The sequence below is a fragment of the Ovis aries genome, chromosome 4, assembly GCF_016772045.2.
Source record: "Ovis aries strain OAR_USU_Benz2616 breed Rambouillet chromosome 4, ARS-UI_Ramb_v3.0, whole genome shotgun sequence".
NCBI classification, from domain to species: Eukaryota; Metazoa; Chordata; class Mammalia; order Artiodactyla; family Bovidae; genus Ovis; species Ovis aries.
The window spans coordinates 12,849,392-12,875,024 of NC_056057.1; the positions used below are offsets into that span (position 1 = coordinate 12,849,392).

The window sequence follows — 25,633 nt, forward strand, 5'->3', positions numbered from 1 at the left end:
ATGATCAGTCATGTAACTTTGTATCATTGACTAGTTCTTTTCAAGCAGTCCATGTCACAAAGCAAGAATGAAACAGGTGCAAGTTTTACCTGGAGACAGACACTCATGAAAGTTTATAATGGATAAAATTCTTTTCCAAAGTAACAAATCTTTTCTATTCTAAGAGGTTTCAACATTATTGAAGGAACCTAATGTTAGAATAATTCTAATAAAAAACACAGCATCTTACCTTCTAAGCCTAACAAAACTTTGAGACTATGTATTGTTCATTTTTATAACTTTGACTCACCTGAGCACTGCCACCTCAATTTTCATCACTGCCTGCAGTTCTTAAGACTAATCACAAATAGGGTAAAGGCATTTCACTACTTTTAGGACCACAAAATCTGTATGTCGAATTACCAATTTTGTGTCAATACAACACTGAAATAATGCCCAATTCTGACAACTAGGTTTAAGCTTTGTTCAGTTCAGTTCAGTTCAGTCGCTCAGTCGTGTCAGACTCTTTGTGACCCCATGAATTGCAGCACGCCAGGCCTCCCTGTCTATCACCATACGTCCATTGAGTCAGTGATGCCATCCAGCCATCTCATCCTCTGTTGTCCCCTTCTCCTCCTGCCCCCAATCCCTCCCAGCATCAAAGTCTTTTCCAATGAATCAACTGTTGACATGAGGTGGCCAGAGTACTGGAGCTTCAGCCTTAGCATCATTCCTTCCAAAGAAATCCCAGGGTTGATCTCCTTCAGAATGGACTGGTTGGATCTCCTTGCAGTCCAACGGACTCTCAAGAGTCTTCTCCAACACCACAGTTCAAAAGCATCGATTCTTCGGCGCTCAGCCTTCTTCACAGTCCAACTCTCACATCCATACATGACCACAGGAAAAACCATAGCCTTGACTAGACAGACCTTAGTCGGCAAAGTAATGTCTCTGCTTTTGAATATGCTATCTAGGTTGGTCATAACTTTTCTTCTAAGGAGTGAGCGTCTTTTAATTTCATGGCTGCAGTCACCATCTGCAGTGATTTTGGAGCTCAAAAAAATAAAGTCTGACACTGTTTCCTCATCTATTTCCCATGAAGTGATGGGACCGGATGTCATGATCTTCGTTTTCTGAATGTTGAGCTTTAAGCCAACTTTTTCACTCTCCTCTTTCACTTTCATCAGGAGGCTTTTTAGCTTCTCTTCACTTTCTGCCATAACGGTGGTGTCATCTGCATATCTGAGGTTATTGATATTTCTCCCGGCAATCTTGATTCCACCTTGTGTTTCTTCCAGTCCAGCTTTTCTCATGATGTACTCTGCATAGAAGTTAAATAAGAAGGGTGACAATATACAGCCTTGATGCACTCCTTTTCCTATTTGGAACCAGTCTGTTGTTCCATGTCCAGTTCTAACTGTTGCTTCCTGACCTGCATACAGATTTCTCAAGAGGCAGGTCAGGTGGTCTGTATTCTCATCTCTTTCAGAATTTTCCACAGTTTATCGTGATCCACACAATCAAAGGCTTTGGCATAGTCAATAAAGCAGAAATTGATGTTTTTCTGGAATGCTCTTGCTTTTTCCATGATCCAGCGGATGTTGGCAATTTGATCTCTGGTTCCTCTGCCTTTTCTAAAACCAGCTTGAACATTAGGAAGTTCACAGTTCATGTATTGCTGAAGCCTGGCTTTGAGAATTTTGAGCATTACTTGACTAGCATATGAGATGAGTGCAATTGTGTGGTAGTTTGAGCATTCTTTGGCATTGCCTTTCTTTGGGACTGTAATGAAAACTGACCTTTTCCAGTCCTGTGGACACTGTTGAGTTTTCCAAATTTGCTGGCATATTGAGTGCAGCCCTTTCACAGCATCATCTTTCAGGATTTGAAATAGCTCTGCTGGAATGCTATCACCTCCACTAGCTTTGTTCATAGTGATGCTTTCTAAGGCCCACTTGACTTCATATTCCAGGATGTCTGGCTCTAGGTGAGTGTGAGTGATCACAGCATCATGATTATCTTGGTCTTGAAGATCTTTTTCGTACAGTTCTTCTGTGTATTCTTGCCACCTCTTCTTAATATCTTCTGCTTCTGTTAGGTCCATACCATTTCTGTCCCTTATCGAGCCCATCTTTGCATGAAATGTTCCTTTGGTATCTCTAATTTTCTTGAAGAGATCTTGTCTTTCCCATTCTATTGTTTTCCTCTAGTTCTTTGCACTCATCACTGAAGAAGGCTTTCTTATCTCTCCCTGCTATTCTTTGGAACTCTGCATTCAAATGGGTATATCTTTCCTTTTCTCCTTTGCTTTTCACTTCTCTTCTTTTCACGGCTATTTGTAAGGCCTCCTCAGACAGCCATTTTGCCTTTTTGCATTTCTTTTTCTTGGGGATGGTCTTGATCCCTTCTCCTCTACAATGTCACATCCATAGTTCATCAGGCACTCTGTCTATCAGACTAGTCCCTTAAATCTATTTCTCACTTCCACTGTATAATCATAAGGGATTTGATTTAGGTCATACCTGAATAGTCTAGTAGTTTTCCCCACTTTCTTCAGTTTAAGTCTGAATTTGGCAATAAGGAGTTCATGTATCTAAGCCACAGTCAGCTGCTGGTCTTATTTTTGCTGACTGTATAGAGCTTCTCCATCTTTGGCTGCAAAGAATATGATCAATCTGATTTCGGTGTTGACCATCTGGTGATGCCCATGTGGATTACCGTGATATTGAATGGTTTGCCTTGGAAACAAATGTATAGTGAGATCAAATAATGCTTGTTTTTCTCCGTCTGACTTATTTCTCTTAGCATAATGCCTTCAAGGTTCGTCCAGCTTATCTTAAAGGGCAAGATTTCATATTTTTCTGATTGAATAATATTCCATTGTATAGGTGTGTGTATATATGTATATATGTTTTTTCTTTATCCATTCAGCCATCAATGCACGCTAAGAGTGTTTCTTGGCTATTGTAAATAACACTGCAATAAACATGGGGTTGCAGATATCTTTTTGAATTAGTGTTATCATTTACTTTGCATAAATGTGCAGAAGTAGATCATGTGGTAATTCTGTTTTAATTTGTTGAAGAACCTCCATACTGTTTCCACAGTTACTGCAACCAATTTACCTTCCCTTTTGCACACATCCTTTCCAACTCTCATTTCTTGCCTTTTGGATGATAGCCATTCCAAAAGGTGTAAGGTGGTATCTCATTGTGGTTTTGTTTTGCATTTCCCTGATGATGACTGATTTTGAGTATATTTTCATGTACCTGTATGTCTTATGTAGAAAAAGTCTACTCAGATCTCTCACATTTTTATTTCAGGTTGCTTTTCTGCTGTTGAGTTGTAGGAGTTCTTCATATATTTTAGATACTAACCCCTCATCAGATATACGATTTGCAAATATTTTCTCACATTTGGTGGGCATGTTCAGTTTCTTCATGGTTTCCTTTGCTGTGCAGAAGTGTTTTAGTTTGATGCAGTCCCATTTATTTATTTTCATCTTTGTTGCCTTTGCTTTTAGTGTCAAATTGAAAAAAATCATTGCTAAGACTGAGATCTAGGAACTTATCATCTTTTTTCTTCTAGGAGTTAAATGGTTTTGGGTCTGACATTCAAGTCTTCAGTCCATTTAAGTTGATTTTTGTGTATGGTGTAAGATAGTGATTCAGTTTATTCTTTTGCATGTAACTTTCCTGTTTTCTTTTTCAATAACATTTATTGAAGAAACTATCCTTTCCTCATTCTTTGTTCTTGGTTCATTTTATGTATATTAATTGACCATATATTTGTGGATTTATTTCTTTGCTATCTGTTCTATTTGATCTGTTTGTCTGTCTTCACGTCTATACCATATTGTTTTGATTACTATATCTCTTTTGAAATATAGTTTAAAATCAGGAAGCAAGACACATCTAGCTTTGTTTTTCTCTCTCAAGGTTGCTTTGACCATTCATGATCTTTTGTGATTCCATACAAATTTCAGGATTGTTTATTCTGTCTGTGAAAAGTGCCATTGGAATTTTGATAGAGACTGCACTGAATCTATAGATTGCTTTGGGCACTATGAAGATTTTTTTTTAAAACAACAGTAATTCTTCCAATCCATGAGCCTGGAATATATTTCCATTTGTTTATATGATCCATTTCTCTCATCAGTATCTTAGCTTTCAGTTGACAGATCTTTGGCTTCTAGGTTAAAATATTCCTAGGTCTGTTATTCTTCTTGATGCAATTGTAAATGTGATTGCTTTCTTAATTTCTCTTTCTGATAGTTTGTTATTAGTGTACAGAAATACAACTGATATTTGTTTATTGATTATGTACCCTGAGGCTTGGCTGAATTTATTTAAAACAGTTTTTGTGTACAGTATTTAGGGTTTTCTATATATAATATTATGTCATCTTCAAGTAGAGACAGATTTACTGCTTCTTTTCCTATTTGAATGACCTTTTCTTTCCTTGACTAACTGCTCAAGCTAAAACTTCCAAAACTATGTTGATTAAAAGTGATGAGAGTGGAGGCATCCTTGTCTTGTTCCTGATTTTCAGCTTTGAGTATGATGTCAGCTGAGAGCTTGTTGCATATGGCATTTATTATGTTGAGGTACATTCCACAAATAACAAATATTGGCAAGGGTGTAGAGAAAAGGGAACCCTTGAACACTCTTGTGCAAAGGTAAACTGATGTAGCCACTGTGGAAAATAGTATAGAATTATCTAAAACAAACTCAAAATAGAGCTACCAAAGACTCAGCAATTCTACATCTGAAAAACACAGAAACACTTATTTGTAGATACATGCACCTCAATGTTCATAGCAGCATTATTTACAGTTGCCAAGATTTGGAAATAGCCCATGCGTCTGCCAACAGATAATGGATAAAGAAGAAGTGGTGTGTGTATATATATATATATATATATATATATATATATATATATACACACATATATACACATATATATATTACTCAGTTATTAAATAAAATAAAAATCTTCAATTTGCAATGACATGGATTGATTTGCACAGTATTATGCTGAGTGAAGTCAGTCAGAGAAAAGACAAATACTGAATAATGTCACTTATATGTGGATTCTAAAACGTAAAACAAACTAATGAATATAACAAAAACAGAAAAAGACTCAAAGACATAAAGAATGAACGCGTGGTTACTGGCGGGGAGAGGGAAAGGGGAAAGTTCAAGATAGGAGCTGGGGATTAACAGCTTAGTGACCAGAGATGTATGTCTTTTGTTACCTGAATGTTACTGACTGGACACATTTCAATATTCACTTTAATAACAAATGGCCAGCCACAGGCATTAGTTTCTGCAAAAATCCCCCAACCAGTAATGTTTTAGGAGCTGCAAACTACTATGTATAAAATAAATAAGCAACAGGGATATACTGCATAGCAGAGTTCTCCTACTGAGAACTTCTCTACCGCCCACACACCCCCCCCCCCCCCCCCCCCCGCCCCCCGCCCCGAATCCGGGCAAAAACAGAGCATTAATTTCTGCAAATGTGATGGGAAAAAGCTTAAAAAGCGCTTGTCAGGGAATAATGGGTATCCTTCCTGAAGGACCCAGAGATAAAAGGGAGACAATCTGCTGACCTTCCTGAAATGGTGAAATAAGGAAAGGTTCACTGTGGTCCAGTTAATTTAAACCTGAAGTTACACGTTCTTTGTTCTTTTCTCCATGTCCATTCGTGTCCATCTGGGGATCAGATTTTACATTGGTGACTTACTCCAGCCCAGGAGGTCATGGTGGATTTTCATTTTCCATGAAGTAGCATTTGCACATTATTTAACTTTTCTAACTGGGGTTAGCTGTAGGCTAGAGAACATTCAAGTTGGGACTGTCCCAACTATTGCACAATTCTTTAATGAATTGGCTTCCCAATTGGCCTATGGCCAGCTCCCATTAGCAACCCTGTTGACTCAACACTTTGCATTGCTTTGCGCTTTCTAGCACTCATCCTGCTAGCTACTTTATATTTTTAAGAAATCCCTCAAATTTTCAGTATCATTAGAACATCCTGCTTTGTTTCCAGTGCTGCAATAGATTTGTTGGTTTTTGTGCATCATTCCTATTTTTCAAGGTGATCTTATAGACGAAGGAAAATAATGTCTGTTCTCTTGGTGTGAAGGGCACATTTTTTTTTTCCACTTCACAATGGGTAAATAAAACCATGGGTAAAATCAGAATGAACAGGCTAACTTAGACTAAATAGGCATTGGTCTGATTGAAAATTCAGCCATTTATCAGTATTTTTGGAATTTGCGCTTGTGCCAAGAATAATGGACATGAACATCTTTATCACTTTTAAAATGCAAAGCATTATTTGATGATTATACAGTTTGATGTTGGTACAGTCATTTCAGTACCCCAGGGAAATTTTTTTCTTAGTTCTTTTCTGAATCACATCTATGTCCATTAACATAAAAAACAATAACATAAATAGATTTTTATATGAGGAATAACCATTTATTATGGTTATTTTGGAAGGTGAAATTTTGACTGACATTATTTTCGTTTCTAAACGTATTTTCTACAACAAACACACATGTAATTAAAAGGAGGATGTTTGTTTTCTTTCATTTTGCTAGACAAATGTTATACCATATCCACCACCACATAAAAAAAGTAATTACATTTTTGAGCAATAAATTTAAGGTATGGAAAATCTAAGGCATGAACAGTCTTACACATTCTAGTTGCACAGAGATCTTTTTGTGAAGTTTAAAACTTCATGCGTTATTTCTTTTCTACTTTTTCCTGCCAGCTGCTGACCTTCAAAGTAACATTATTATTGAGATGACTCCTGAGAGTCAGTGTGAAATAGAACATTTTGCTGCTGGAAGTTCTTAGATTGCTTAGTACTATTTGGCAGTATTGTATAAAGGAAGAACAAAGTTATAAAAACTAAGAAATTAGCTCTGTCAGCACACCTTAAAAGAACTATAATTTTGTTAGGAATGTGTAACAAAAGAGTCAGTGTGAACTATTCATTTAACAATAACATTTATTATGCAGAAGAAATAATGTGTTACTTGCATTAGAAGATGAAATCTCTTCTAAGGTCTAACCTGGCAAATACATCTTTTTTTAAAAAAAAAAATTTATTTATTTATTTGACTTTGCTGGATCTTAGTTGTGGCTTGCGGGATTTTTAGTTGTGGCATGCTAACTCCTAGTTGTGGCATTTGGGATCTAGTTCCCTGGACTGGGGATTGAACCCAGGCTCCCTGCATCAGGATGGAGTCTTAGCCACTGGACCACCAGGAAAGTCCCAAGATAACATCTTTTAAAATAAAAAATGTTTTCTATATTCCTTAACTGTTTATCGAGTTGTATTATACGATTATTATTAATCAGAAATAATTTCCTCCTTGTTATCATTTAAGTAGCTTGTAAAGAGTCTTTTTTACGTTAACGTAGAAATATACAACGTGGATCAATGTCCATTCCTTACAAAAATTTGGTGGCATCTATATTATTAGTAGGTAACAAAGAATACATATTTTTGCACCTAAAAATAATAATGGAACATGGAAGCTAGGAGTTTATGTGTTTTTCCAGAAGTTAAGTAAATAGCTGAGCTATTATATAGTGATCAGTTCAACTCCCAATTTATCACTACTTTCCTGTGGGTCCTGGGAAATCCCTAAGTATTTTAGTTCTCTTGTATCACTGTCGGCAATACAATGACAAGTACAGTAACATTTGTAGCTATGTGATATATTAATTTTGAGAAGCTATAGGTAACGTTTATAAATTGGATGGTCTAGTGAAAAAAAAAGTAGTATTAAACCTGTAGTATCTTCAAAACCACCATGAGCTAGTATTTCACACTTGTTAAAACAAGTACTATTTTTTTAAAAAAGAAAACAGAAAATAACAAATGTTGGCAAAATTGGAACCCTGATGCACTGTTGGTGAAAATGCAAAATGTTGTACATGCTATGGAAAACAGTGGCCTCAAAGTATTGAAGACAGAATTAGCGAGCCTGCTGCTGGGTATATACCCAAAAGAATGGAAAGCAGAATCTTGAAGAAATATTTATACACCCATGTTTATAGTAGCATTATTGACAATAGTCGAGAGTTGGAAGCGATCCAAAAGTATGTGATGTACATAGAAAGGAATATGATTCAGTTTTGAAAAGGAAGGAGAGTATGTCACAGGCTACAATATACATGAATCTTGAGGACATCATGCTAAGTGAAATCAGCCAGTCACAAAAAGTCAAGCACTGTATTATTACACTTATTCAGTTCAGTTCAGTCACTCAGGCTGTCTGATTCTTTGCGACCCCATGGACTGCAGCATGCCAGGCCTCCCTGTCCATCACCAACTCCCAGAGTTTACTCAGACTCATGTCCATCAGGCTGGTGATGCCATCCAACCATCTCATCCTCTGTCATCCCCTTCTCCTCCTGCCTTCAATCTTTCCCAGCATCAGGGTCTTTTCCAATGAGTCAGTTCTTCACATCAGGTGGCCCAAGTACTGGCATTTCAGCTTTAGTATCAGTCCTTCCAATGAATATTCAGGACTGATTTCCTTTTAGGATTGACTTATATGAGTTATATGATTACACTTATAAATGTGTTATCTATAGTAGCCAAACTTATTGAACAGTAGAAGAGTCGTTACCAGGAGCTGGAATGGAGGGAGAAATGGGGAGTTGTTACTTAATGGATACAGGATTTCAGTTTTACACCATGAAAATGTTCTCTAGAGGCATTTCACAACAATGTGAATATATTTAACCTTAGTGAACTGTACAGTTGAAAAGCTAATATGGCAAATATTATGTTTTCTTACCACAAATAAACATAGAAAAACGTATATCAATCTGTCTGGATAGGATTAACTTTATGACTTTATAAGAAGGCAGCTATAGGAACAGAGAACTCACTAAAGGATTCTCTTCTCTCTAATCTCTTTTTATGCTTTAAATGCCTCCCTTAGAGCATCATTCACTGGGTTATAGCATCTTCCTTATTGTGAGTAAATAGCTAACATAATGACCCATAGTCAAGTATTTACATTTTAAGAACATTTATATCAGATTGTTAAGAGTAAGCTTTGATAGAATAGGGCTTCCCTTGTGGCTCAGCTGGTAAAGAATCCGCCTGCAACGTGGGAGACCTGGGTTCGATCCCTAGGTTGGGAAGGTCCCCTCAAGAAGGGAAAGGCTACCCACTCCGGTATTCTGGCCTAGAGAATTCAGTCCATGGGATAGCAAAGGGTAAGACACAACAGAGTGACTTTCACTTGATAGGATAAGGGAGGAGAAAGAGCTGAAGGGAAGGTGTCCTTGGTGAAGGAGGCGTCACAGCCTGGTGAAGACTAGCTGTTTACCAAAATTCATTTATTAACTCCATCTCAGACCTGCAGAAAAATTTTCCCTTCCTATTTCCTGTTGCCCCGGGGAAAGATTCTGTTACCATAGCAAAGGGATTCTCTATGTGTAACCTACACATGCCTTTCTAGGGGCACACAAAAGAAACATTGTAAGGGAGTGACTTTCACAGCTCTTCCCCTAACTCCATCAGGGTGCTCCCTTTTAAGCAGCATTTTCCCTGGTTTTGAAATTAAATCCCGTATGGATTGTTTCTCCTCATTTTCACATCTTCCTTTAGTTCAGCTGTAGAACAATACATTATGATCCTTCCAAGGGGACCAGAAGTGGCCATTCATTCTAAGATCCATTCCAACACAGATCACTCACCTCCCAGCCTTGTGCTGTGGGACTCTCTTCTGGAAGAAACTCCATTTTTCATTTTGCAATTTTTACATATATGAATACTACTCCCCGGCCACCACCACCAAAAAAAAAAGGTTACCATGGAAACCGGGGAGTTAGTAACTTGGAAACTTTAAAAGAAGCCTTTAGCTGCTGTGGCCAAAGCTGGGATAATAAACATGCATTTACCGGGGGAATACAGAACTTTCTGTCATAAAGTTGGCTACTTTTTCTGCCAGGTGCTCCATAACTCTTCTACAAGTGTATTCCCAATACAGGAACAATATTTTCTGTATTACTGATGTAGGAAAATGTTTATTATTTTGACATAGCAGTATGGTGGTTAGTGAAAAACAATTAATTAAAACTTGATTTATATTACCTTATGTGTATACATCTTTCCCTTCTCTTCAGCCTAAAGCTTCAAATGGGCATCCTTGAGGGTTTTATAGGTTTAAGTTTCCTTTATTTTTAGTTAAGAATTGAAGTGATTTATTACACAAAATTTGGATAGCAAAGTAAGTTACAAAGGTGAACAAAACCCATAAACTCATTCTCCTAACTCACTCTAGTAAGTAACTGATCTATGCTCTTCCAGTATTTTTTCTTAAGCATGTTTTTTACACAGCTGAGATTATTGAAGGCTTTCATTGCAATAAATTTTGTTTATCACCTAGATCTTATACCATCAGATATTCAAATTGTTGATAATCCATTTAGCTGTTTCCTATTTCTTAGGCTTGATAATAGGAAAGGCTTTGACTGTTGGTAATAGGGGATGGAGAGGGGGCCATTTTCAATATGTAGAACTTCTTTTTCTAGTCTGAATATTAAATGCTTTAAGCTCTTCTTCCTCTAAAAAATGCTCCTAAAAATACTCTTTATCCAAAATTGTTCTGTGGTCATTCTTGTTGTTCTTGAAATATTTCTTCTGGTTGGTGCCCACATCAATCTCCATTCTTTCCTATTCTTGTGGCAACATAAACAGCATAAACTGTGGCCCAGAATTCACACATGGAGTCTGAATATACTAATTTAAGGCTGAAAAAATATGCTATGTAAGTCTTTGATCCTCAGTATGACACTCAAAGACACTATTGGGAATTTAGAAATCACATGTAGGGGCAGGTAGATAAAGAGCTTTCCTCACAAATAAATTCTGAAGCTGGAGAAATGCTGAACAATTTGCTAAGATGAGGGTACCGAAAGTATTCTCAAAACAACCCTGTTTTTCCTGCAGTTTCTTTGCACACACAAAATGATAAAAATAATACTCTTTCAAAGGCCCAGAAGCCATCCCAGCTCTTGCCTACAAGTCTCAAAGAATAGGAGGCTTTAACATCCCTGAAAGTCCCAAGCATAGTGAATTTGCCATTAGCAAAATGTTTGAACTTCTGAGGACCAGAGGCTGGAGACAAAAGAAAGGTAATTTATCCTTAAGCTGAAACTACAAAGGCTATATATATTTTTTATTTTCAGCTGCCAAACTGCTACTAAGTAAACATTGCTTACAATGCTTCTTTAATCTAGATGCTCTATAAAATGAATAAGATGTCAAAATACTCTTCTAAAACAAAGAATTCTAAAGTTCAGTAAAACTTAAAAACTGACCAGTGTTGGCCTACACCCTGCACAGTGCTGCAAAAAAAAATAATAATAAAATAAAGCTAGAAGTCATTAGCTGGGACCTGGGGCAAGTACATAGGAAGGTCAGTAATGTGACATGGTATAGGGGAATTAATCTTTGACAAAGGAGGCAAGAATAAACAACGGGGGAAAGTCAGTTTCTTCAGCAAGTGGTATTGGGAAAGCTGAATAGCCACATGTAAATCAAAGAAGTTAGCACACATTCTTACACCACATACAAAAATAAACAGAAAATATCTTGAAGACTTAAATACAGGGCTTGAAACCATAAAACTCCTAAAGAGCACATAGGCAAAACATTCTTTGACATAAATCATACTGATGTTTTCTTAGGTCAGTCTCCCAAGGCAATAAAAGTAAAAGCAAAAATAGACAAATGGAATCTAATCAAACTTATATTTTGCACAGCAAAGGAAACCATAAATAAAATGAAAAGATAACCTATGGACTGGGAGAAAATACTTGCAAATAATGTGAAGGACAAGGGATTAATTTCCAAAAATATACAAACAGCTGATATATCTCAATAACAAACAAACGAAACAAAAAAATGGGCAGAATACCTAGACATTTCTCCAAAGAAGACATACAGATGGCCAATAGGCACGTGAAAAGATGCTCAACGTTGCTAACTATTAGAGAAATGCAAATCAAAACTACAATGAGGTGCCACCTCACATTAGTCTGAATGGCATAATAAATGCTGGAGAGGGTGTGGAGAGAAGGGAAACACTCCTCTGTACTGTTGGTAGGAATGTGAATTGGTGCAGCCACTAGCAAGAACAATATGGAAGTTTCTTAAAAAACTGAAAGGAGTTGCTGTATGATCCAGTAATCCTACTCCTGGGCATATACCCAGACAAAATTATAATTGGGAAAGATACATGCACCCCTATGTTCACAGAAGAACTATTTACAATAGGCAAGACTTGGAAACAACCTAAATGTTCATCAATGGATAAAGAAGATGTGGTGTGTGTGTGTGTGTGCGCACGTATATACATACACACACAGTGGAATACTACTCAGCCATAAAAAGAATGGAATAATGCCATTTGCAGCAACACAGATAAATCTAGATATCCTCTTACCAAGTGAAGTAAATCAGAAAGAGAAAGACAGATGCTGTATGACATCACTCACATGTGGAATCTAAAATACAACACACATGGCCTTACCCATGAAACAGAAACAAACTCACAGACACAGATAAAAGGCTTTCGGTTGCCAAGGTGGAGGGAGGCCCAGGGATGGGAGACGGGAGTCTGGGATGAACAGAAGAAAACCGTCAGAATGGATAAACGACAAGACTCTACTGTATAGCATAGGAAACTACATTCAATATCCTGTAATAAATCATAAAAGAATATGAAAAAGAATATATATGCATAATTGAATCCCTTTGCTCTATAGTGATTTAGAGCAAAAAGCAATTTAGATCTAAAGCAAAAATTAACACAGCATTGTAAATTAGCTATACTCAATAAAATAAAATTTTAAAAATAGTCACTGAAAGGCACAACCTTTCCGTTGTAAGACTAAGTCTGGGCATCCCATGTATAACACAGCAATTATAGTTAATAATACTGCTCCATATACTTAATGTTTCTAAGAGAATAGATCTTAAATGTATACACCATGAAAATAAATTGTTAATAATGTAACACGATGAAGAGTTAGCTAAGATGGTAATCATTTTCGATGTATAAACATATCCAATCAACAAGTTCACCTTAATTGTATACAATGTTATATGTCAATTATATCTCAATTAAGTTGGAAAAACATCAACAACAAACCCTTAGTCTCTGGCAAAAAGCCAGAAGCAAGTAATTGTGAACTGTTTGCTTTACTAACAGGAAAATGTATGCTTTAGCTTTCCTTTCCTAAGAAGGTAAAAGTAGGTAAACTTAGACCAGCCCAGCAATTAATGTTCCTTTATTTATCCAATTTGAAACGACTATCCAGATAGTCAACAAACTCTCTTCAATTTAGTGTAGTTAGGAAAGACCCTGAAGCTGGGAAAGATTGAAAGAAAAAGGAGAAGTGGGCAGCAGAGGATGAGACGGTTAGATAGCATCACTGACTCAATGGACATGAATCTGAGCAAACTCCAGGAGACAGTGAAGGACAGAGGAGCCTAGCGTGCTGCAGTCCATGCGGTCACAAGGAGTCAGACATGACTTGGTGACTAAACAACAACAGTTGCAAGTTACCAAAACCTGAAGACTGCTTTAGACAGACATTCCCAAAGCATAGTTATTTCTAAACCGTTTTGAAAGGTCTCCTTTTTCCCTCTTCACTCTTAGAGATCACATAGGAGTAAAGTTTCTGAGAGCCCAAGTAGATGATTTATATCTCAAAAGCACAAGAACAGAAATCCCAATTCCTTCTAGAACACTAACTTCCTCTAATGGTATATGCAAAGTCCAGCTTTAAAATGATAAAACAATTCCCACCTTGGCCATTTTCGGAGATCTTTTTTTTTTCTAGGTTCTAAATAAGTTGAAAGAAATAGCAATACAATATATCATTCACTCACATTCATACACCTCACTTTCAGAGGAACAGGAATCAGCATGCAAGTTAACCAATACCTCGACTATTAACTCCAATCTGTGGCCTTTCTTAAATAGAAAGCAGTTGCTAGCCTGCAGCTGTGGCCACCACCTATTGTCTCTTTCTTTCCCGTAAAAATGGCAGCCAAACATCCCCACAGTAACCTTAGGAGGGTCTATGATTTCTCGGTACTATCTTGGTGGCCCCCATTCATCAAGGACCGTCACCAAAGGGCCCTACATACCAGCGGGTGGCCACGCCAGGGTTACAACCTGCAACGTTCAGGCCCCACCTGCTAGGTCCCTGCAACTGCCCATCCCCCATCTCTATTTCCCAACATCTGGTGGCTCTTGGGAGTTTCCTGGGTCTCCTGGCTGATTCTCTACTTCTTGTGCTGCACCCCGAGGCCTCCAAAGCCTTGCCCAACTCAGAACCAAAGAATGAGCCTGAAGGCAGTCACAAGGACATCAGTGGTTTAACGGACAGGGGGATCTTCATCTGAAGCAAGGTTCTGGAGCGAAATCCTGCCATGTGCAGACAGCAGGACTTGGCAGCAGTGTTTGCTGCTGGGGGCAGGGGGAGGTTATCTACCAGGGGAGGAAGTGGCATCAGATGGGCTCATAGGTTATCAGGGAAATAAGCCTTTGACAAGCATAGTGAAGAGTTCCAATCTAAAGCTAGAAATCATTAGCCAGGGCCTGGGGCAAGTATGTAGGAAAATCAGCTGGGTGAGTAGGGGGTAGGTGAAGCAGGCATTGGTTGAACCGGGGATGTACAGAGAGCAAGAGAACAGCCACTCGGGAGTTCCCTGGTGGTCCAGCACAATGGTTAGATGTGTTCAATGTTGTGGCCCCAGGTTCATCCCCTGGTCAGGAGAACATCTTGAGTGACTTGACCAGACAAGTAGCTACATGTTTTAAATAGTACTTTACCACTAATATCAGTTCAGTTCAGTCGCTCAGTCCTGTCTGACTCTGAAACCCCTTGAATCGCAGCACACCAGGCCTCCTGGTCCATTACCAACTCCCGGAGTTCACCCAAACTCATGTCCATTAAGTCGGTGATGCCATCCAACCATCTCATCCTCTGTCATCCCCTTCTCCTCCTGCCCCCAATCCCTCCCAGCATCAGGGTCTTTTCCAATGAGTCAACTCTTCACATGAGGTGGCCAAAGTATTGGAGTTTCAGTTTCAGCATCAATCCTTCCAATGAACACCCAGGACTGATCTTCTTTAGGATGGACTGGTTGGATCTCCTTGCAGTCCAAGGGACTCTCAAGAGTCTTCTCCAACACCACAGTTCAAAAGCATCAATTCTTTGGCGCTCAGCTTTCTTCACAGTCCAACTCTCACGTCCATACATGACCAGTGGAAAAACAATAGCCTTGACTAGATGGACTTTGTTGGCAAATATAATATAATATTCATTTAAAATAATAATTTTAATACTTAAAATATTTAAAATGTCAATATCTGATAATTTTAAAATACATAAGGATAAATTTAGACCTTTTTCTACTGATTAAGAAACAAAGGTGCTTTATTTTCTTGCATCAATTATGTAAGACAATGCTTACTATACTTAAAATAATATTTAATATGAAATAAGTTTTATTTGGGGACTGAATAGATGTTTAAAGATATATGAATGTGTAACTAAATGTTATACATCAAAAAAAAAACAAATGACTTTGCAATTTTAACATAGTCTTCAAAAAATCAACTGATTTGTTAATTTTGTTAAATTATAAGGCCAAAGCTGTGTTTTCAGGCAATTTCTGGAGATCTTTCCAAAATAAAATAATAACCTTGGGGTATAGTAATTATTGATATTTTACAGCACATGGCTAACACATTATGTTTTCTCCTTTTAACATAAAATTTTTAAGTCCTTTTCTTGAAGAACTATTTAAGAGTACTATAGCTCCTGGATTTGATTAAAAATAGCCTTTTTATTATAACCCCTGAGGAAACAGAACTGCCTACTTCTGAGTATGATTAAACTTATGAGATTGATTTATTACAGTGACAAACAACATCAAAATTGAAACAGTCAACTTTTCCATTAGAGTACAATAGATAAAAAAATTTAATATATAATATTTCTAGGATTAGATTCCATTGTGGACAATGAAGGCATTCACAAACCTCCTGACTCTGTCAATTTATTCTGCACGATGTACAATCTCAGAATATTTTCTATGAACTATGTTTTCATTTGATAATTCTCATGAATTCCTCATATAGTGATGAGTTAGTTCAGGAGTATTAATATAAAGTATATCAAAGTAACCTAAAATATTTCTGGCATCTCTCTTTTTATAAGATAGATGTATAAATCATTGTGATTTTCCAGGGGCTCTTTGAGAAATGCCATAGATAATTTTAATTTTGAAAGACATCTAATTCTCATTTTGGCAGCACCTAAGCTAAAACTGGAATGATACAGAGATTAGCATGGCCCCAGAACAAGTATGACATTTAAATCTGTAAAGTGTTCCATATTTTTTCAGCAAATGTTGCCAGAAAAGTCGACTATTCACATGCAAAGTAATGAAGTTGAACTCTTACCTTATACCATATACAAAAGAGTAACTTAAAGTGAATCAGAGACCTAAACATAACAGCTAATACTAAAAAGACACTTGGGAGAAAACCCACTTAAGGTAGTTAAACTCAGAGGACAGAATGTAGAATATTGGCTGCCAAAGACTGGGAGGAGGAAGGGATGGGGAGATATTGTTTAGTGGGTATAGAGTTCCAGTTGGGGAAGATGAAAATGTTCTGGTGACAGATAGTGGTCGTGGTTGCACAATAATGTGAAGGGACTTTTTGTACTTGATGCTATAGAACAGTATACTTAAAAGTGATTAAGATGGTAAATTTTATATTACATACATTTTGACACACACACAAAAAGACATCTTAATTTTTAGTTTTTTGAATTCAGGATCAGCAATTCCTTAATAATCTTGAGGAAGCAAAATAAAAGTTATCAAAACGATTTGGTCATCTGATTGAGACAGGAGCACAATTACCTGTAAGCAGGGATGAGTATACATAAATCAAAGTAAAAACTATATTTTACAACAAAGATAGAAGATAACAAAATAGTAAGGAAATTTAGCTGTTCTGAAGAAAGGAATTTTTTAAAAATAATCAAGGGCTTAATAACATCAGCACAAATTACTAAGAACTTATACCTTGAACATTACCAAGAAAACTATAGATCTTAGTCTTAGCAAACTTAGTGTTAGCAAACAGTTTAGGTAAGATTATGAAGGATGCTCTTCACCATACAAACAGTAAAGGCAGGGAAAGGACATTCTTAGTATCCATGCAAAAGACATAAAATTATGACCAAGTGTATCATGTTCACAGCTTATGAAAAATCATATAAAACTTAGAGATAAAGCCAAGAGGGTATAGCCGATCATTAGAAAGATGGTAATGATAATCCTGTATGAGAGACAGCAAAAGAGACAGAGATGTATAGAATAGCCTTTTGGACTCTGTGGGAGAGGGCGAGGGCGGGATGACATGGGAGAATGGCCCTGAAACATGTATATTATCATATGTGAAATGAATTGCCAGTCCAGGTTCGATGCGTGATACAGGGTGCTCGGGGCCAGTGCGCTGGGATGACCCAGAGGGATGGGATGGGGAGGGGGTTCAGGATGGGGAACACGGGTACACCCGTGGAGGATTCATGTCAATGTATGGCAAAAACCACTACAATATTGTAAAGTAATTAGCCTCCAATTAGAATAAATAAATTTATATTTTTTTTAAAAAAAAACACACACACACACAAAAACATCTGAGTGTTATTTTAAGAAAATGAAACTGGCACTCTCACCTATATTTTACCATTCTCTTTCCTATTTGACTAGAACTCAGACAATGTAAAATTCATGTGATTTTGTAGATTTCTATGTGATAGAAAAGTTAACTTCCAGAATTATGTTGGGGTTTTTTTTGTTGTTGTTCATTTTTTTCTGTGAAGTAACAAGTTTCGCATCTCACCTAAAATCTTTCTCTAATATTGGTGCCTATAAATAATTCCTTAAAATGTTTTTGAATTAGCTTTACCATCTTACTTGCTAATGTTAGGAGAGAATTCTCCATGGGTGTCTCGCATTGCTGTGTGTCTTATGAGCAGAGGCACTAACTGAGTTTGTTCAGGATTATCTTTGAAAGAATGTTTGTATAGCAACAGCCTTGGAACACAGTATCTGCGTCCAGAGAAATGTGCAGGTTTGCTCAGAGTCTTGGAACATAGAGAGATAGATTCTCCTTCTGAGTCGGATGGGAGTCAGGCATGCTTAGCACGCACTACCTAAGCTCACACCCACGTGCAAGTGTCACCTGGCCTTCTTCATATCATTGTGCAGAAATTGTGGTTTGAAAAACTGGCACCAAATATGCTTATGTTCATACAGCTTGTGCTGTGAGTAACACATTTCTTCTTGCCTCTGACCCAAACATCTTGTGTCTTCTGCTGGCAACCATGAATCCTTGGCAGGCAGCCTTTCAGCTTGTAACTAGGGTAAAATCTCCAGCCCTTCACAGTACTTGATAGTTTCTTCACTCTTTGAAAAATAAGCAAAATATGTGTTCATTCTGTATTGATAAGAGAGCTTGGTTTCAATTATTCGAAAAATGTACTTCAACATGATGGTAGATCATCCGCTGAGATACCCGAGCGGCCTAACCTGCGGGTTCAGTAGAACAGCATTGTGCAAGAACCGAGCTTAATGTGTCCTTAAGCTGAGGCATGTCTCTCCTTGACCCCTGCAGGGATTCCCAATCGACTGTAGAAACTTAACCTTTGTTGGCTCACTGTCTCCAGCTTTCTCCTTTCTTTCCCCTCTCCTGATTTTTGTTTTCTTTCTTGGGTAAGTGTGTGAGTTGGTCTATGCTTTGTCTGAGTGTTTGGGCTAAGTTGCTTTCCACAGTCAACTGCAGGGACAGGTCAGCTTGCTTGCGTAGTCAGTTGAGCATCTGTTGTGTAAATAATTTGATTTGTGTGTAGCTGATCAATGTTTCCTGATTGATTGCAACAATTTCTGGTAATCTCTTTGAACTGTCCTGACATTTAGTAATCTCTGTGAGGGTGATGGAGGCCTGTTCTTTGTCAGGTAAGAGATAACAGAGAATCTGGTTTGTTTTCCTTTTTGACTATTTGTGAACCCATGTCAACTAAGAAAATATTTCTGTGTCCATTGGAAAGGAAAAAGAACTGGGGAGCTTTTGTGCTCTGTGTTTACATTTACCCATAGCTGAGGTTGGAGAAGTAAAGCTGCAAACTTTTTCTGTGGTTTTTGTGACTGAGAAAGTCTTTAGCTCCTTCAGGGTGATTTCAAATATTTTTCTATCTCCAGAGGGTATTGGTAAATTGGACTGCAAAGTCTTACAAAAGCAGAGTTCTGTTCTGATTATTTTATATAAGTTAATGTTATTAAATACATATAATGTTCCCAGAATTTCTAGAAGTTAAATAAACTAAATTCTAATATTTTATATAGGTTAGTCTTTAAAAATGCATTTCTAAAGAAACTTAGTTCAGAAGCACTTTTATATAAGAATCCAAAATCTACATTATGAAGATGAAATTTTGGACAAATCAGACGAGATCTGTAATTTTGGTTTAAACTAGGGTTTCTTCAGTTTGGCACTGTTGACATTTTAAGCCACATAATAAGAATTTTAAAGATTAATTTTCATTTAAACATACTTTAGTATTTTTTTAATCCTAAAAATACTTGTGGAAACAAAGATAACTTACTGGATCCATGGAACTGATGTAGGAAATCTTAGACATTTAAATCATGAAAAATTAAACTCATCTTGTATTTAACTAAAATCTTTTGCTAAATATTTTGCAAGTTGATAAACTTAGCAAGAAGACATTATGTTGATTTTAAACTACAATTAAAATATTCTAATTTGTCCAAAGAATTATCTTTTTAAGAAGACTATCTTCCTGGTTTTTTATATATAGGTAAATCTCTGTAATAATCTCAAAAATTTTAAAGACTGTGAAACTTTGCCAGAACTTCTCAATGTTGAGTTTTTCTTTCTAGCTGGGAACCACATGCATTGCTTAACATCACAGTTAAATTTTCTTTTGAGTTTCACTCTTGGTAAGGAAAAACATACAAATGAAGCACAAACAATATAATATTTCCTCCATCCTCATTATATTTTGGAAACTTTAAACATTATATCTGCATTAGATACTATAGAATTTACACATCATGACGGAGCAAAGTTCATGAACAAATTAACTTCCAAATTTCCAAAGAGAAGGGGAAAAGAAAAGGAAAGAAGAAATAAGAGAAAGTAAGCTTAAGACAGATATAGAATTATCAATAAAAGGCTAATTATCTAACCTCTGCAAGGAAGAGAAAGGGGTCAGATGAGGGAAACTATTTATACAGATATGCACACAAGATTAATAAAGCATTACAGTTTATCTGAATAATAACTAAGGTTTTTAGCAAAACCTTATGATTAAAAAACTGGTACCCAGAAGATCCCTTGGAGGAGGGCATGATAACCCACTCCCGTATTCTTGCCTGGAACATCCCATGGACAGAGGAGCCTGGTGGGCTACAGTCCATGGTGCTGCAAAGAGTTGGACACGACTGAAGTGACTTAGCACGCCCACACTCAGTAATCACCAAAGTGGGAAAACTTAAGAGGGTGAATCTCTTATGTCAAAAAGTAATCTCTTTTACATGTAGCTGTCCAGTCTTCCCCAAACCACTTACAGACCATCTTTTATCCATTGTATATTGTTGCTTCCTTTGTCATAAATTAATTGATCATATGTGCACAGATCCATTTCTGGGATTTCTATTCTTCTCCATTAATCTATTTGTCTGTTTTTGTGCCAATACCATGCTGTGGTGATTCCTGTGTCTTTATAGTATAGTCTGAAATCAGGGAGATTGATATTCTGTCTTTGTTCTTTTTCTTCAAGATTGCTTTGGTTATTTGAGGTCTTTTGCAGTTGCAAACAAATCTTAGTGTCATTTGCCCTAATTCTATTAAAAAGTCATGATTATTTTGATATTTCACTTATATGTAGAATCTAAAAAATAAAACAAATGAATGACTATGACAAAACATAAATAGACTCACAGATACCATAAACAAACTAGTGTTTACCAATGGGGAAAGGGCCAGGGGAGAGGCAAGTAGAGAAAAGAACTAAGAGGTTAAAAACTTCTAGGTATGAAATAAACAAGATACAAGAATGTGCATGGGGAATACAGCCAATATTTTATAGTAACCTTAAAAGGAGTATAAACTATAAATGTATTGAGTTCCTATGTTGTATACTTAAAACCAATGTAATACTATAAAACAATTGTAACTCAATTTTTTTTTTTTTAAGTTACCTCTTATTTGGACACATAAGTCAGAGAATCTCCTCCCGAGATTTTCTTCCCATTTGCATCTTGTTCATGTCAGGAATTCCCTGAAATGGCCAGAGTAATTCTAAATCCTCCTTGGTGAAATAGGTTAGTGAGAGAAATACGCACGAGAATGAAAGCTTGAAAGCAGTACATGTGTGCCTCAGAGTGTCAAAGACGAGCTTATGAAAACCACAACACTTGGTGAGAATCTGGCCAATTAGCAAGCCTCACAGCCTTCATATTTCCATCTCCAAGCAAAAGAAATTAAATTAAGTGATGAAACAAAGGCCAGACAGAGAAACAGCTTTATGAGGTTTGGATTGGTGGTGCAAGGCAAAAGCGGTCCTGTAAGGATGAGGGTCTGATAAAGTGTTCTGAACTTATCAGCACTAGGGGATGGATTGAGAGACAAACTGCTAAACCTATGCTAATCCTTCCCCTCTCTAAATTTTCTCTGATGGCCTTACAACAAAAAAGTGACAAGAACATAAAAAGAACATTTATGCTGTGCTATGAATAACAAGTGTAAGTTTTCAAATGGGGCCAGATAGACAAGGGATTCCCATGAGAAATTCTCTTATTCCCAGGAAACAAAATAAACTTGGCTTAAGAGAGTTTCACATAAATCTACTGGATTTATCTACTGATAAATCTACTGAGCACCAATGTAGGACCTACTTGACCACTGCAGAGGAAGAGATCCCTGAACAGGATGTTCAAGAAGCCTCAAGGATCCATGTGGTTTCACAGCTGGGGATCTTGGGCTGTGTCAACCAGCTGGTGTTGATCAGATCTTCTCGTGTCTCCGGGCTGTTAGTGTCAGTTCACCAAAAGAACAGCAAAGAAACCTATTGATCAAGTGACACTAAGGTTATTAGAGTTGCCGTCATAAGGGGGAGCACCCCCATGACCTTATATGAGAAGGAAGATTTCAAGAAGTAATATTTGCAGGGTTTAAGAAGCTGGACTTACAAGGTTTATAGCAAATATTTCATAGCAATTTATTTTTGTGATATTATTTTGACACAATAATTTGGAATTGGTGGGCATAGCAAGGTGTTCTGATGACCAAACTGCTGAAGGATAATAAAGCTCTTTGCCCAAAGCAGCTAGCGAGTATTATCTCAATAGGATAACTGTTTATCCAAATGAGCAAAGTATATACCTGAACAAAATTGGTTTGCAGAAATTCACAGAACAAACAGTAAAATGTACTGATTTACAGTCTTATCTCCTTGGGGCATGAGCTTCCCAGACGGCACAGTGGTAAAGAATCTGCCTGCCAACGCAGGAGATACAAGACTTGGGTTCGATCCCTGGTGCAGGAAGAACCCCTGGGGTAGGAAATGGCTACCCACTCTAGTATTCTTGCTTGGAAATTTTCATGGACAGAGGAGCCTAGAAGGCCACAGTCGCAAAGAGTCAGACGTGACTTAGTGACTGAGCGTGTTTGCACACCATGGACCAGAGTTCTCTAGAACAAATGGTTGTGTCATGATGGCAAAGGTGGTCCAAGTTCTTAGAACCTTTCTGTTCTGTGACCCCTACTATGGCTTGCCTAGTGGCATACGTGGAAAGTATCATTGCTTTCAGATGATTTCCCTTATAAAAATTAGTAAATATCTTTCATAGGAATAATTTTCTTCTCTTTTCTCAAAATATACCCTTTCTTTAGAGTGGTATTATCCTTTCACTGATCTGGTAATGTTTCTTTTTTCCATTTTCTTGCAAATAAGTTTATAATTGTTAATAGCATGCATGCCTGCTAAGTTCCTTCAGTCGTGTCCAAGCCTTTACAGCTGGAGAATGAATACTGGAGTGGGTAGCCATTCCTTTCTCCATGGGATTGTCCCAATTCAGGGATCCAACCCACATCTCTTGCGTCTCCTGCACTGACAGGCAGGTTCTTTACCACTAGTGCCACCTGGGAAGCCCAGCCGTTAATAGGCTGGAGTTAGAAGTTTCAACAGGGTTTAGATCTCAGATTCTTTCCAGCTTCCTGGGCACACTGGGCTCTCCTTCCTTAATCTGCTTCTATTTATAGCTAGCAAACATTCATCAAACTTCTAAGGATAGTAACAATTTTTTCTGACTTTAATGTTTTGCAATTATTTCCATAAAAATCTAGGTTGAGAAAAATTAACAGTTTGACCTTATGGCCCTTTTGTAAAGCAAACAAGTCAGACACTTTCATTCTAACATGACCTGTAAAATAAAAAATAAGATTACAGATGACAGAATCTGTCCACTGTAATACGACCACTGGCCACGTTGTAATACAACTGCTTCAGTGTTTCGGATTACAGTAAAAATGTTTTCATCCATTGTAATGAAGTGAAGTAGCCCGAGATACATATGTTACTGCTCGGGTTTATTAAAACAGAGAATTAAAACCTAAATTCTAATGTTGCTCAATATTAGAAACATTTCTAGAAACCATACAAAAGAGCTTTTTAATTCAACGAGTCAGATTAAGAGGGAGACAGAAACAGACAATACAGATACAAAAGGAAAACGACCACACTGTGTGTCCAAGTGCCAAGAGGAAGATTTTCGAAGTCAAAAGTGCAAAAACTAAAAGAGCTATGGAGATGCCTGGAGGGTAATTACATATTTTCTAACATGTATAACAATTTGAGCCTTAGAAGATAGAAAGACTATGAAAAGAATGCAAGATATGGTCACGTCCAAGGCTTTTTGAAGATAAACAGGAAGCTATTTAAGTATGTCAGGACACAAAGAAGTGAAAAGCCAAATAATATGAAGCAAGAAGCAACAATCAGTGGGGGCCCCATACTCCTTTTGGAAGACAAAAGTAGGCATCTTCTGATTAATGTCAGTAAACTGTTCCTGACAATCAACACTTACACACAAAATTGTTACCAGAAGCCTATGTCCAATTATTTTAAACAGAAACATGTTTAATATGTTAACCATCAACTCAATGCCTCCAATGAGTGTCTTAAAATACAGAAAACAGTTGCATATGAGTAACAGACTCTAACATTAGGATGTGAAATTACTATAATTAAATGTGTTGTGTGCAATAATGCTACTATGCCTTTTTTTAACACTATGGGCATCATAAGAATCACAATAAAAAATATTTTTTATTTGCATTATGTTATGCTTGTCAAGGCTTCTACTCTGATTCTGTCATTCTGTCAATTGTATTTGGATCACGAGTCAAGACTTTTCCCTCTCATCATTTTGATTTAAAAAATATTGCATTGAGCTTTGGGAATGAAAATATATATTTGATCCCATATAAACACCAGCCTAAAATATTGTTTTGAGAAATAAACATGTTTTATGAAGTTAGGGGCATTAAAATCTAAGAGGCATCCTAGTGGGAAAACCTTAATTGTGGAGAGAATCAGCAATTTATGCCTATGTTTAAAAAATTGTGACTTATTTGAGGCTTAAATCTGTAAACTATGTGAAATTTCTCCATCCCCTTTTGGAAGGTACAGTGATTATAACTAAGACTTAGTTCGAACCTTTACACTATTGTCATTAGGGATCATTCTAGGGCCTTCCCTGGTGGTCCAGTGGCTAAGACGCCACACTCCCAATGCAGGGGGCCTGGGTTCACTCCCTGGTGGGGGAACTAGATCCCACATGCCACACTGAGAGCTAGCATGCCACAACTAATAATCTCATATGCTGCAACTAAGACCTGGCACAGCCAAATAATATTTTGTAAAGATCATTCTAGAATTTTGCTTAAATAGGAAGAGAACTCTGATACACTACCATAAGGATGAATCAGAGAGTATTAGGCTAAGTGAGATAGCCAAACACAAAGAGACAAACACTATAAGATGCCTCGTATATGAGGCATCTGGAGTGGTGGCCAAATTCATGGAAAGAAAAAGCAGAAGGGTGGTTGCCAGGATCTGCAGGGAAGGGAGAAATGAGAGTTTTTTGTTTTGTTTTGTTTTGTTTTTTTAATGGATATAGAGTTTCAGTTTTTTCCAAATGAAAAAGTTCTGGAGATCGGTTGCCCAACAAAATGAATATACTCAACATTATTGAAATGCAAACTTATGGTACAAATGGTAAAGATGGTAAAGTTCATGCTATGCATTTTTGTTTTTTTTACAAAAAGAAAAAAAGGCGGGGGGGGGGAATTATTCTAGACGCTCACCTTACTCAGAAACCATCTCTAAATGTTCTTGGTTTGACGTATTATATCTTTAGTGATTAAGCATCTTTTTGCCCAGGAAGAATCAGGAGTATGTATAAAAATCTTAAGATAATAAAA

General features: G+C 37.1%; 1 protein-coding gene and 1 non-coding gene across 2 annotated transcripts in view; both read left to right on the top strand.

The window, feature by feature from the left end:
- Positions 1-25,633, top strand: part of LOC101115117 (polyadenylate-binding protein 1-like) — a 77,548-nt gene that overhangs the window by 6,548 nt on the left and 45,367 nt on the right. The window lies entirely within an intron of this gene.
- Positions 16,345-16,448, top strand: LOC114114690 (U6 spliceosomal RNA). Its single transcript, XR_003589306.1, has one exon. It is a non-coding gene; the product is annotated as a U6 spliceosomal RNA (small nuclear RNA).